Here is a 15,534-nt window from a genome sequence, read left to right as displayed (position 1 = left end):
CCCCCATATAGAGAGTTTGAAGTAGGAAGTCCAGGTCTGGAAAATTACATCATCGGACTCCAAACCCAAAGCTTATTCCTTTCCACCATGCCACTTTGAGGTTACAGAATATAATTTTAATTACTGCAATACAGGTGTAGTCAACCACCTACTTTCAGAATCGCCTAACAAATTCAATACCTTTAATACTAAGACCCTAGATTTCAAATTGACTAGAAATTTGCAATAAAACCTTAGCACCTCAGAGAAATACCCTAGAGTTATAAGGACCCACAGTGGACAGAAGCAAATGTTCTCATAATTGCTATCAGCTCTCTAATCATGGTCCCCAACTCTTAAACCTTTGCCACCTGGTTGTACTATTCTAAATGCTTGGTCTTGAATTACCTAGCTACTGTAGAGTTGGGGAACCCAAAGTACCTTGTTCAGGGGACTGTGATTCTTACATCATCCTTCCCATTCAAATCACCACACAGAAGAAATGTTGAGGGCAATTATTAAGCCCTTCAGTGACTGCCTTGATAATCTGGCTGTTAAATCCTTTTAATTGCACTGATTTCAACATAGGAACGTCCTTACTTTCAGCCAGGCTATCATCCCAGCCCATTTCCCTTTCTAAATTGCTGCTACATTCTCCCCCACATGCCTGCCCATGCAGCATCAGTTCATAGTAAAACTATGTACAGCACAGGAAATGTCCCACAGATAATGAATTTTACTGATATCCCACAAGAACTGTCAGTCATCACAGCTCCGTTACCTTCATGCTGCCAACATAAACTAAATTACCACATTTGCTAGTGTTCTTATAGTACGTGCTGTTTGGAAGCTTTGTGTTATTTTTATCATGGTTATTCTTCGGAGACATTTGGTTATTCCGAGAGAGTGGGAGAAACAGAGAAAGCTAGCATGTATCAGCTTCTCCCATGGTGAGATCTACCCACCTCACCCAAGATAATATATACATTTTTTTTTTTTTTTTAAGTAGGCTCCACACCCAGTGTGGCACCAAATGTGAGGCTTGAACTCAGCACCCTGAGATCAAGACCTGAGTTGAGATCAAGAGTCTGATACTTTAACCACCTACGCCACCCAGGCACCCCCAAGTCTCAAAAAAAAAATTTTTCCTGAATCATATGGAACTTGCTTTTGGAAAAAGAATCTATCCTAAGAGAGGCTAGTACTCAATGCTTTAGAAAGAAATTATCTTCCTAGAATTTCAAAAGGAAGAAGGAATTTTCTGAAGCATCAATTCTATTTAAAAAAATTAGTCTTTTCTAATGTCACCCACTCAAAAAATTGTAATAGGAAAGTAAATTCAACTCTCACTTAAAGTCAGCATGAAAAACTGGCTACGTATTTTTCCAAACTTCTTTTAAATCTCTCAAAATTACTGAATTCCAAACTCTCAATAAGAATTGCTTTTATGGTCTTGCCTTATTTCTTCAAATAGCAAAATCTCATAAATTTGAGACTGAGATTAGACATACAAATACATCAATTTATGAAACATCTTTCTGTGTCTTAGTAGATGGAAGCAAGAATAATATATTTCATGAAATCTAACATCTTCAAAAGTTATTACACTTGAAAACATTTGCATATCTGTACCATGAACCACAGATAAGGGGCCCTTATGGGCTGTGCTTCAGCTTTTCCCATGCAATGGAAAAACTATTTAATTAAATAAGTACTTAAAAGATGGAGATTTATGTGTGTCAATTCAACCAAAACATGGTTTTTCAAACGAGATAACTAATTTGGGTTCTTTCCTTTAGCGAATAAGAATGCAGTCCTTTAAAATTTATCAGAAGTAGTACGTGTGTGTGTGTGTGTGTGTAGAATATATATGCAATATATAATATATACATATATGTATACATTTATGTAATATATACAATATGTGCATGTGCACATATACATGTGTGTCATATATGTATGTGTGTAATATATGTGTGGTGTGTATGTGTGACGTGTGTGTGATATATGTAATATAATAGATATATGCATATAAATATATAAATATATAATATGTATGTAATGATGTGTGTATATATAACATACAATATTATATTGATATACACAATTATATATGTAATTGTGTATATATAATATAATTGTATTGTATAATTATAATTATACGTGTAATTGTATATACGCAATAATATACGTATTATTGTGTATATATAATATATATAATATAAATAATATATATACAATTATATATAATTATACTATATAATTATAATTATATAGTATATATATAATTATATGTGTAATTGTATATACACAATTATATATGTATATAATATAGTATAATATATAGTATAATAATATACAATAAGGGAAGAAGAGGTAGAAACAGAGAGGAAGGAACAGCAATTTTGCCAGAAATGTTAGCACACTTGTACTAGGTAGGATTCACCCAGAATGAAAGAAAAACATTGTAGACATTAACTGGAGTGGTTAAGAGCAGCACTTCCATGTGTGTTCCAGAAGGTAACAGCGGCACCCATTGCCCATAGACATGTACTGAAACAATCAACACTCTCCACTGGAAGCCCTGAAGCCCCTTTCCACCAGCACACAAGGGATCCGGGACTCTGCTGGGCCCGAGAGTTGTCCTTAAGGCATCCCTGGGAAGCATCTGCATTGGGTGTCCAAAGAATCGGGGAGCTAAATTTGTAAGCCCAAGTCATGGCCCTAAATGACTTCTGGGCAGACTGCAAATGAGACGACATAGAGCAAGCACAGCAAAATGCCCACTCACATGAAGACTGACAGCCAATGGAAACTGGTTGAGACCCTGCCGGCTCCCGGGCACGGAGCCGAGCCCATCGCAGACAGTCCTCTCTGCTTCAGCCCACTCAGGTTCCCACATTGTTACCCCAGCCCTGGAGTCCCAGCATGCAGCCTTCTCCTGCTCCCCTCCATGTGTGCTACATCTGTGCTCCCTTTATCCAGGTGTGCCAGAAGGCTCCTCTCATTTCCTTTCAGGACACCTTGAATGACTATTCAGGAAGAGTTTCAAATACCCATGAAGTAAGACTGCAATTATAAGCAATAAGAAAGATGACACCTGGGGCACCTGGCTGGCTCAGTCAGTAGAACATCCGTCTCCTGATCCCCAATATTGGGCGTGGAGTCTACTTTAAAAAAAAAATGACTCCCAATCCATGGAGGGTTGGGGAGTGGGGGGGGGGCACAAGGAGAGACTCACGTGGCTCTGCTGTCAGAAAACAGACACACATGATTCTTTCCCCCACTTCCACTTACAGAAAGAATCACAGAGAAAGAATAAAAACCACTATTGCCATCAAAATCACTATTACAGCCATGTCACAAGTCTCCAAAGAGTGGGGGGGGGGGGGCGGGAAACCTACCCTTACTCGGGCAAGCAGGCAAGCGACAGAGGAGGAGAGGGAGATGGAGCTGCGGGAGCTCTCTGTGTGAGTGGAAGAAAGCAGCTTTTCTCTTTGAAAAGCAGATGAAGGTTAAGCCCTTGGGGAATTCTGACTGATGATTCTCTTTCATGAACCAGCACATCTTAAACACATTTCCCTTGAGAAGTGGCATCATCATTTCATTTCATGGTCAAGGTCACTAAAATGCTCCAAAAATAAGTTTGAAGCAGGAAGCAAAAGGAAGAAAGCAAAAAGGGCAGCTTTGACAACAAAATGATGATGTGAACAGGTACCTTGTACGGTTGCCCAAGGCTCCCAGACCGACAGGTCACTGAGCCCCTGTGGATGTGGTCTTGTGTGTCTCTTTCTTCCCCTAATGACTCAGCCTCTTTACAGTGGCTGCACACTCATGGGAAGAAAGATGGCAGAGGACAAGCACGGTAATCAGAGCAATTAGCTTGGGAAGATCACATAACACGGGTCCTAATACAAAAGATCACAGTTCAAAGAGAAACCCCAAGCCTGACGTTTCTTCAGGGTCACTGTCAGAGGCGCGGGACACATGTGTGATAGTGAGCCTGAGCTGTTTTAGGGAGTCTGGTGGAAATGGGCCCAGCATGTCAGATGCACCACATCACCCAAGCCAAGTTGGGCAACTTCTTGGATGTTTATTTTTCAGCTTTTAATCCAAAACCAAGTCCTGTTCCTTCTTCTACAGAAGCCTCCCTGAGAACTCTATCCTTTTGTTCGATTTCTGTCTAGGCTGTCATTCTCCAACAGCTCTCCGGGCTGCCTGCAGCAGCTCCCTGTCATCTGGGCACCTCCAAACTTCAGTCCAGTATGCATTTCATTGTCAGATCCGTGTTCCTAAACCACCATTTCCTCTAGTTCTTTCCCGCCAATGTAAAACATGGTTCAGTTGCCCTTTCTTCTAACAACAACAACCAAGAACAATAATAATAGTAGATCTCTTAAGCATATTGTCCTCTCCAGTCCACTACCATACTCACGTCTCTTCTTCATCATGATGTCCTTGGAAAGCATGCTCTTCACTCAGCATCTTCATGGCCGCAAGACCCCTTCTTCACCCCATTGTCCATCGGCTTCTATTCCCTCCAACCCAGTCCACTAAGGCCCTACCTGCTGTGTCCATCCACGTGCTTCCACTTGTTAAACCAACAGCAATATCACATGCTTCCCCTTCAGGTTTTTAGGGCAACTCATAACAATAACCAGGCTCTTGGGGAAACTCCCCTTGCCTACTTCTAAGATCACACTCTTAAACATCCTTCCTTAGATCTTTGTTTTCTGTCTTCTTTTCCCACCCCTTCGTCCTAATCCTCAAACATTCATATTCACCAGGTTCCATCCTGAATGATACTTTCACCTTTCTAGCCCAAGTGCCAGTGGCCCTTGCACATACCACCCCTTAATTAAAGCATGTTACTGGCTTATAGACTTTTTATCAGATTGATGGTGCCATTTATCTATCCCAGAGCTCCCCACTGCAAGCCAGGTAAAGTTCAAGGTCCTCAGTCTAGAATTACAAGCTCTCTATCATCTATCTTTTCCTCCATTTACACCTCCATATTTCCCCTCTCCAACAAAAACCCTCCCCCAGAAATCCCACCACACTCGCCACTGAGGCTTTGTTCAAGTGGTTCCTTCAGTGTGATAGACCCTTACCCTCTATCTTTTATGCCTACACAAGTCATGCCCACCTTCTATGATCTGGCTCAAATTCCATCTCTTCTCCAAGGCCTGCCTGACCACTCAAAAGAACAGACATCTTGCCCTCCTCGTACCTTCCATCCACTCTTCTCTATTATGCATTTGGATATATGTTTTCATGGTTACTTACCTGTTTGGGACAGGATCTAGGAGGGACAGAAGAGTGTGTGTCTGTAGTGGGGATGGTGACTGGGAGAGTGAAGGAGTGTAAAGATGTGCCTGGGTGAGCCCTGGGGTGACTTTCCCTAGGAGGTAGTGAACTCCATTATTTGCTAATGGACCTCCCCTCTTGACACATACAGCAACAGACCTCTTCTTGGGGCTCAATAAATATTTGGTAGAAACCAATTTTAAACTGTCAGTGTTTATATGGTCTATCCTGAAGGAGCTCACTGTTATCAACTGAGTGTTCGTGGCCTCTCCCCAAAATCATACGTTGAAATCCTAAGCCCCAGTGTTATGGTTTTAGGAGATGGGTCTTTGGGACATAATTAGGTCATGAAGGTGAAGTCCTCATGAGTAGGATTAATGTCCCTATAAGAAGAGACACAAGAGCTCTTACTTCCTTTCTCTGCTCTCTATCCTGTGAGGATATGAGAAGTCAGCAGCTTCCAACTCAGAAGAAAGCTCTCACCAGACCCCGACAGACTTCCCGCCTCCAGAACTGTGAGAAATACTGTCTGTCTATGGTATTTTGCAACAGCAGCCCAAACTGACTAAGACACCATGAACCACTCTATACTCTCCAGAAGAAAACCTTGGGTATGCAGCATGGGCGGTGGGTTCCCTAAGGACTTGGGAAAAGAAATTATCCAATGACTTCCTCCCAAAAAACAACCCAGGCCCATCAACAGATGAATGGATAAATCAATTGTGATACATACATACAGGCGGATATTATTCAGTCATAAAAAGGAATTGAATTTTTATATATGCTAGAATATGGACGGACCTTGAATGCATGCTTAGTGAAATAAGGCAGACAAAAGGACAAATGGTGTGTGAGTCCATGTATATGAAATACTGAGGATGGGCAAATTCACGGAGGAAGAACACGGGAACACGGGAGTGGGGTATGGCTGGAGGAGGGGAAAGTGGGAGTTGCTGTTTAATGGGTACAGCATTTTTTTAAGGAAGATGAAAAAGTTCTGCATATAGGATGGTTACACACCACTGTATTTAATGTCATAGAATTGTACACTTACAAATGGTTAAAATGATGACTATTATGTCATGTATATTTTACTACTTAAAGAAAAAAGTACACGAGGCCCCCGATGAACAGATGGTGGAGAAGGCAGGGAGCCCCACTGGCCTTGCCTGGCAAACACCTGATGTTTTCCCATTGGACTGCACATGCACAGACGACGCAGGCCAGCTGAGACACAGAGAGTTTCACACTATCTCACAGGGGGCTGACACGTCCTTTGGCATCTCCATCAGGGGCCAGTTCCTCACCAAAACAAAATGTACCAGAAATTCCAAATGCAAAGGAGCATCTCTGCAGCTAAGATTCTTGGCAGGGAGAGGAGAGGATTTAATCATCAGGAGGTGACATTACCTCTCTCTTGAGTAGTCTGCCATGCTGAGCAAGAATCTCCCTCCTCCTGAGCTTCAGCCCACCTAAGGTAAAGTGGGAGAAATACCACCTACCTTGCAGCCCTACCATACTATTTTGTAGCTCAACAGACCTGTGATACCTAAAACACCTGTTATGGTGTCTGGCACACAGCAGACTCTCAACAATGGTAGCTACTAATAATAGTCATTCTTAGTAGTAGTCTAATATTCTCTTTATTTTACCAGCACTATGCCTCCAAGGAACGGAGTCTGGAAAAGTTTCCTTTCAAACATCATCGCAAAAACTGACACCTGTTCTCATTTGCTGAATCCCCAAGAAAAAGGAATTGTCTGTTTCTCGAGATCTAACAGTTCACTGCAAACGACTGACTGGCATTGGCCATGGCAAAGAGTGACCAAGGAACAGAGCCGGAGAGAAAAGGTTCAGGGCTGCTGAACCTGGAGGCTCGCTGAGGGACAAACTTCCCGAAACCCCGCCCCCCGCCCCCAGGCTGCGCCGGTCTCAGCATTTCTGAAGAGCACAAGGAGCCATGCTCCTTCAGTAGTGAGACCACATCTAAATCTAAAATAGCCTACCTGACAAATGCCCCCAGAAAATGAAGAGAGAACAGTCGCGGTACACTTGAGACTCGGCTCTCGACGATACGAGCCTCTCCTGCAAGAGCAGGAACTGTGTTCTTCACACACATTCTCTGGCCGAGGTGTGCGTGCGAGGGAACTTCAAGCAGAGATAATGATGGAAATTAGGGATGAAAGAATTATTAGGTCAGCAGGCCCACTGCAATACTCAAGAGAATATAATTGGATCTTTGAAATGAAAAACGCCAAACAGGAAGAGTACATACTGTTCCATGCTGAGCACTCACAGGGGAAAGTCAAGTGACCCACACAGTCAATCTTCAGGTTTGGAGGCAGGGAGCGAGCCCAGAATGCTTTCCATCCCTGGGAGGAAAGGGCTCCTGGACTTCCCTGAATTGATCTTCCATTTACCTGTCACCCACATCGTGACTGTGACCAAGCTCCGAGGCAAGTGTGGACAAAAAGAAACACAAGAACCTTGGGGAGACTGCGGCACACAGCATGGCATGAGAAGGAATGGTGAGAAAGATTCATTTATTGGAATCTCTAAGGAGCACTGATTAAAGAGGCAGGAGTTACCAGATAGAAGGAAAGTACTTTCTTCATAAGGGGAAAGAACAGAGATGTTGTGTTTAGTCCTTCCTTGCGTCTTTTGCTCAAACCTGATATCCACATGGAATCCCTCAAAGAAATGAATTATGTAAACACATCTGGAAGATTCTGGATGGATCTTTCCAGCAATGTAAATGCCCTCTAGACTTACAAAATATGTAAAAAGATATTTGAGGATAAAATGAGAGCAAAGGGGTAAGTGAAAAACCTTGAAAGCATGTAGCTTTGCCTTTGATATCTTGCCTCGTTTGGTATTTTATGTTATTTAACACATATTTGGTAATACAGCAATTTTCATATAACCAACGATGGGAATAGGAATAAAACATAAGAAGGAACACTGAAGATATTTTAAGTTTATCAATGTCTATTTCTATTATATATTGTTATGCACAAATGTATACACATACATGCATAAGTATATACACGTACATATATACCCATATATGCCATATGTACATACACACATATGTACACATATAAAAGAAGATAATATTTACCACGGGTCCCTTATAAGGCAAACACTTAAAATTTTTTTTTTCAGTTTTGTCATTTATTTTGAGAGAGAGATAGAGAGCATGCCAACATGGGGAGGGGCAGAGGGAGAGGGAGAGAGAAACTGCAGCATCTCCCCACTTAGCACGGAGCCCAACATGGGGCTCCATCCCATGACCACGCGATAATGACCCAAACCAAAGCCACATCGGTCACTCAACTGACTGAGCCACACAGGCACACCTCAAAATTCTTTTTTTTTTTTTCCATTTTATTTTATTTCTTTTCAGTGTTCGAGAATTCATTGTTTATGCACCACACCCAGTGCTCCATTCAATACATGCCCTCCATAATACCCACCAACAGTCTCACCCATCCCCCACCACCCTTCCCTCCAAAACCCTCAGTTTGTTTCTCAGAGTCCATAGTCTCTCATGGTTTGTCTCCCTCTTCAATTTCCTGAATATTCGTTAAATGTACTAACTTACTTAATCCTCCTACCTCCCCATAAAGTAGGTACTATCAGCATCCACATTTATACAGACAAAGAAACCAAAACAATAGAAGTTTAGGAACTTGCTCAACATTTCCTGCAGAGCCCATTCGAAAGACAGACAGACTCCAGAATCCACGTTCTTAACCAACAAGAAAAAGGACAAACACAAGGTATAGATAGCACTTGGACCTGGGCCTTCTCATGGCTACAGTAAGCACTGACTGCCCTTTTTGTTATTCACTGAACACACTGAAACAATCACTATAAATGCTCAAAAAAAAAAAAAAATTGAAAAAATGTTTGAAACTTAAACTGGTTTGGAAAATCGGGAATAAGATAATCCACTGAGGCTTGAACATACTGCGTTAAATATTTTTTTCTTCCTCCTGTCTTTAAAACTGTTTGGAGTTTTCATGAGCTGTAAAGACTCAAGGGAACCAGTCCAAGTAACCTTGCAGAGATTCTGAATACCACTAAAACTAGCTGTCAGCCATAAATCAGTATCTAGCTATTTTCCAACCTATTTATAAAAGTGTGCCTGTGAAATACATCTAAAATACAAATCTGAGCACATTTATCTGAAGATGGTACTTTTAGCAACAATCTTTTCAAACAAATGCTGACTGTCTAAAGCAAAATAATTGCATTGTGTCAAAATGTTGGGGGTGGACTATTTAAGTCACCCGTGAAGCTGGTATGATAAATAGTGGAATTTCACCGGATGGCAGCTTCATTCCAGCTACCCGAGGGCTTAACACTAGCACCAGGCAAGATCTGATTTTTATTGAAAGAAAAAGAAATGTGTCAGAAGCAGACAACATTTCTGGATTTCCAGTGAATAGTCTCAGAGGTACTAACATTTCATGCTCAAGATGAATTCAAGACTTTGCGATTCACGCTAGCATGTGTTCTATATCATATTCTGAATCAATTTTCTTTTCAGAGGTATTAGTCTATTGTCCTGGAAATTAGACAAATGCCACATGGTTCCAAAGCCCCTTCTATGTTCATTCTCAACAACGGCACATTAGCTTTATTCAACAAAATCAACCAGGAAAAATCAATACAAAAAGAATTTCCAGCCTCTTTGAAGCTCAAGATTTATAGAAACGTAGATACATGCCAGGACCTTACGAGGTTCTGAGCAAATGCAGATGTCAATTACTGGTATTGTTTCATCCGACAACAATTTTTTGATCACTGGTTCACTGTCACCTACATTCAACTGGAGAGCTCTGGACATTTTAATTATAGCTGACAACCTGAAACACATAGAAAAGTCTGATCTCCATTACAGTTCATAGGTCTTAAGTAGAAACTTGGGATAATCTAAGATACAGATCTCTGAACTGCTTTTGGGGGGTGGGGGAGGGACACATTTTGTGCTAATTTCTAAGTCCACAGAAATTCTCTGGATTTCTCTACCAACAGGAAAATATAGCACTTAGAAACAACAACACTGCAAGTTCTGCTCAATCATTTAAGCCAAATAAAGTTTTGATTTTAAGCATTTTATATATACAATTATAACATTGTGTGTGTGTGTGTGTGTGTGTGTGTGTGTGTGTGTGTGTGTGTGAGGTAAGAAATCTAAGTGGACAATAGGCTTCCTTTAAGACAATTTGGGTACCTGGGTGACTAAGTTGGTTAAGCATTTGACTCTGTTTCAGCTCAGGTTGTGTTTCTCAGGGTCCTAAGATTGAGCCCCGGGGCCCCTTGGGCTCTGTGCTCAGCAGGGAGTCTGCTTAAAGATTCTCTCCCTCTGCCCCTCCCTGCAGGTGCTTTCTCTCCCAAATAAATAAACCTTTTTTTTTTTTTTTAAAGGCAATTCAGTATCCACAGAGATGGGTAAAGATGACTACTGATTTTGCCATTATGCTGGATTCCAAAGGCAAAAAATAAAATGAAAGCCATTATTTTCTGTTATAAGTGAAAATAAAACAAGATCAAAAGGCACACAACTTCATTCTGTGAGTTACAGTTTTGCTTTACTGAGGTGTTTCAAAATGCACTTTGTAGAAAGGAGTTACATTGTAATTCATAAGCTTTTGGATACTCGGACTTTATGCACACTGTGTGTGATAGAAGTCCAGAGGGTCCAGCACAAACCAGTCAATAATTAGTAAGGTCAGGTTCTAACTACTGAGTCCTTCTATCCACTGTACTGGGTGCTTTGTGTATTGGGTGTAATCTTAATAGCAACCTTTTCAGAATAACAAACTAAGGCAAAGGATTGTATATGCTTGCTCCAGAGCCATATAAAGCCACATGAAGAACCTTTGCTGGCCCCAAACTTAGGTTGTCCCATGAAGCTGTCCTCTTTCTTCTAAATCATGTACCTCCCAGATGTTAACCCACAGTGCCCATCCTACTTCAAATCACACAAAACAGCTTGCTTCCTCATATTTAGAAGCCACAATAAGGGATGACGTGGACGTTAACTAGACTTACTGGGGTGATCACTTCGAAATATATACAAAAATCAAATCATTACATTGTACACCTGGAAACAAGTATAATCTGACATGTCAATTATAGCTCAATAAAAAAGTGATAAAATTATATTACAGGTAATTGCAAATTCCTGGAAAAATAATAAATTTAATTTAAAAATAACTTCAAAGAACATTGGAACAGAAAGCAACGTCTTATGCTAATGGTTTCCCTTTACCACTATAACTGCTGACCATATTAAAATTAAAGCTCTTTTAGTAAAAATTTCATTTATTTTAAATTCCTTCCTCTTATGCGGAGAAAGGGGAACCCTCCTACACTGTTGGTGGGAATGCAAGCTGGTGCAACCACTCTGGAAAACAGCATGGAGGTTCCTCAGAAAGTTGAAAATAGAACTACCCAATTACACTACTGGGTATTTACCCTAAAGATACAAACGCAGTGATCCGAAGGGGCACGTGCACCCAAATGTTTATAGCAGCAATGTCTACAATAGCCAAACTATGGAAAGAACCTAGATGTCCATCAACAGATGAATGGATAAAGAAGATATGGTATATATATACAATGGAATACTATGCAGCCATCAGAAGAAATGAAATCTTGCCATTTGCGATGACATGGGTGGAACCAGAGGGTATTAGGCTTAGTGAAATAAGTCAATCAGAGAAAGACAACTATCATATGATCTCCCTGATATGAGGAAGTGGAGATGCAATGTGGGGGGTTAGGGGGGTAGGAAAAGAATAAATGAAACAAGACGGGATCGGAAGGGAGAAAAACCATAAGAGACTCTTAATCTCACAAAACAAACTGAGGGTTGCTGGGGGGAGGGGGTTTGGGAGAGGGGGGTTATGGACATTGGGGAGGGTATGTGCTATGGTGAGTGCTGTGAAGTGTGTAAACCTGGCGATTCACAGACCTGTACCCCTGGGGATAAAAATACATTATATGTTTATAAAAAAATAAAATTTAATAAAAAAAATTCCTTCCTCTTAGTTTAACTGGAATTTCCAGGAAGAGAACTGTATGAAAGAGAGGTGATGTATTTTCTAAAAGTGATACAACTTCCCCTCTGTCAATACAGTCAGCATACCAATCACTTGACCGCTTTAAATGATTTATTTTAAAAATGCACAGGTCTTGGAAGGCAGAAAAATACAATTAGTAGGTCTATGCAACTATGTGAATATGTGTGTATGTTTAAAGAGATGGGGTCTATACATCTATACATGAGGTAATTATCAAGTATACAATTTGAGATTTTAATGATGGAAAGTTATTAATACTAATGTTCATTTTATTTGGTATCTGCTTTCAGGAAAAGGTGAGTCATTGATCCTCTTGTCTACAATATACACACAGTTTATATGGTATTACTTTGAGATGTTATGAAATGTGCCCCCTAATTAGGACAATTTCATTATTTTGGATTGTACATCTTGTCTGCGTGATCTTAGTTCAAATAGTAAATAGCTCATCCATGCTGTCCTTTTCACAGTATGTACAGACAAACCAGGATGAACCACCTGGCTACTTTCCATCACCCCTCCTCTTTCAGACTTCTTTTTTTTTTTTTTAATGGGAGCTATAAAAACCTGTCTCCTCATCAAAACCACACACCGAAGAAATTCAGGATTGTACTCAGATAGGTGGTTCATGAAATTACACAGCACCAAATGGAGAATGTTTTCAAGGGCTTAGGAAACCCAAATGAATAACACATCACTAAAGATGGTCCTTGGGCTGAAGTCTCAATATTTGAATTGGAGAGTGTGGAAAACTCCCCAAAATGGGTTTGCAGAAGGTGCTTACAATCTGTTTCTGTGTATGCAAGTTATCAAATTTTAAGTTTGCATGAGGAATTCATAAACACCCTGTACTTGTAAAACAAAAACAAAAACAAAAAAACCCCACCAAATCCTTCAGAAAATCTCATTCACGGGATGAAAAGTAGAGGTCTCCGTGTCACAGCTGTGATATTCGCCATGAAGCAGGACCTCCTCCAAGGGAGATGCCTGGCGGTACGGTTGCAACTCACAGGCTTACTGTTCAGGAGTGAACAAAACTCTCAATAAACAGAAAGTAGTATTAAATAAATAAAGCCTTTAAAAAAATCTAACCTTAAAAATTAAGTAAAGTGCGTTTATAGTTTCCTGATTGTTTTCTTTTCTACACACATTTAGGAAATCTCATTTGAATATGGGCTTTAACTATTGAGTATAGTCCAGAAAAGAGGGTTGATATTAGGAAGACAGAATAATAGCCAGTTACTGTAAATAACTAAATGGACATAGTTATAATAATTATTTTTTTAGAAGATTTTATTTCTTTATTCCACAGAGAGAGAGAGATAGAAAGAGCACAAGCAGGGGGAGGGAGTGGGGGAGAAGCAGACTCCCTCACTGAACAGGTTGCCCAATGCAAGGCTTGATCCCAGGACCCCAGGATCATGACCTGAGTCAAAGCCAGATGCTTCTCGGGCTGAGACACCCAGGTGCCCCTCAGACTGATTTTAGACACTTGGTTACTTCCCCGGGGTGGGGGGCGGGCACCATTCCTGGAAATACAGCACTACCAGGTCAATGTGTGGAATGGACAGAGGAAGCTCCTCTTCCATCTCCCCGCTCAAAAATCCATTTAATATACTGTCCTCAGATAGAGGATGTATCAGATATTAAACTGATAAGGACAGATACTACACTTTGATCTTAGCCAAAAGGCCGGGAAGCGATACATAGTTATAATAATAATTTTTTTACTATGGTGAGTGCTGTGAAGTGTATAAATCTGGCAATTCACGGACCTGCACCCCTGGGGCTAATAATACATTATATGTTAATAAAAAAATCAAAAATTATATTTAAAAATAGGGCGCCAGGGTGGCTCAGTGGGTTAAAGCCTCTGCCTCCGGCTCAGGTCGTGGTCCCAGGGTCCTGGGATCAAGGCCCCCATCTTGCTCTCTGCTCAGCAGGGAGCCTTCTTCCCTTCCTCTCTCTCTCTGCCTGCCTCTCTGCCTGCTTGTGATCTCTGTCAAATAAATAAAGAAATAAAATAAAATCTTTTTAAAAAATTATTTTTAATATAATTTTTTAAAGATTTTATTTATTTGACAGACAGAGATCACAAGCAGGCAGAGATAAATAAAGAAATAAAATAAAATCTTTTTAAAAAATTATTTTTAATATAATTTTTTAAAGATTTTATTTATTTGACAGACAGAGATCACAAGCAGGCAGAGAGGCAGGCAGAGAGAGAGAGGAAGGGAAGAAGGCTCCCTGCTGAGCAGAGCCTGATGCCAATGCAGGGCTTGATCCCAGGACCTTGGGGTCATGACCTGAACTAAAGGCAAAGGCTTTAACCCACTGAGTCACCCAGGCACCCCTCTAATAATAATTAAAAAGAAAAAAACCTGCACGACATGCCTTGAACAGTGTTAATGACTTTATATTTTTATTTAATATATTTACTTAATTTATAATTAAATAATTATATTAAATTAATTTAAATTAATTATAAATCGTAATATATTAAATTATAACTAAATTAAAAATAAGTTTATTTCATAAAATATATTTAATATATTTTATTTAATATAATTTTTATTTAATATACAGGGACATAATCCCTGAAAGGTCATATTCTTAGCCCTATTTTATTGGTGAGGAAACCAAGTCTTCATGCAGCAAAATTACTTTCCTAAAAGGATATACTTTCAAATGGCAGAGCAAGAACTCAGGCCTAGTTTTCTTTTACTGCAAAGCCCTTGCTCTATGCTCTATGGCTTCTCAAAAATATCTTAAGGTATATCTCATCAAGTCCCTGACCACTTTTTTCCACCTATATAATACATTTAAATTGAAGGGGATTCAGTAGAATTTTACCAAACCTCCAACATTAGCCAACTTGACCATAGGCTATAAGGAAAATCTGTGATTTAACTTTAAAACATAAATGCCAGATGGGAATACACATCTGTTCCTAGCCTAAACTGCAATCGAGACTTCCTTAGAAAAAGGGGGGAAAAAATCTCTATTAAATCTCTGTTAACCATGAGTCAACAAACCACATCTTGTTTTGAAGCCACTCAGGTAATACTGACTTCAGATATGGAACAGGTTGGGACAAGAACACAATGTCTGAGGTGAATATGTGAAGAGACATACCACTCACTTCGAGCAA

General features: G+C 40.1%; 1 non-coding gene across 1 annotated transcript; it reads right to left on the bottom strand.

The window, feature by feature from the left end:
* Positions 1-13,896: 13,896 nt before the first annotated feature.
* On the bottom strand, positions 13,897-14,087 carry LOC125101485 (U2 spliceosomal RNA). The gene has a single exon (XR_007127881.1). It is a non-coding gene; the product is annotated as a U2 spliceosomal RNA (small nuclear RNA).
* Positions 14,088-15,534: the final 1,447 nt, after the last annotated feature.

The sequence above is a fragment of the Lutra lutra genome, chromosome 5, assembly GCF_902655055.1.
Source record: "Lutra lutra chromosome 5, mLutLut1.2, whole genome shotgun sequence".
NCBI lineage: Eukaryota > Metazoa > Chordata > Mammalia > Carnivora > Mustelidae > Lutra > Lutra lutra.
This window is presented reverse-complemented; position numbering and strand designations above follow the sequence as displayed.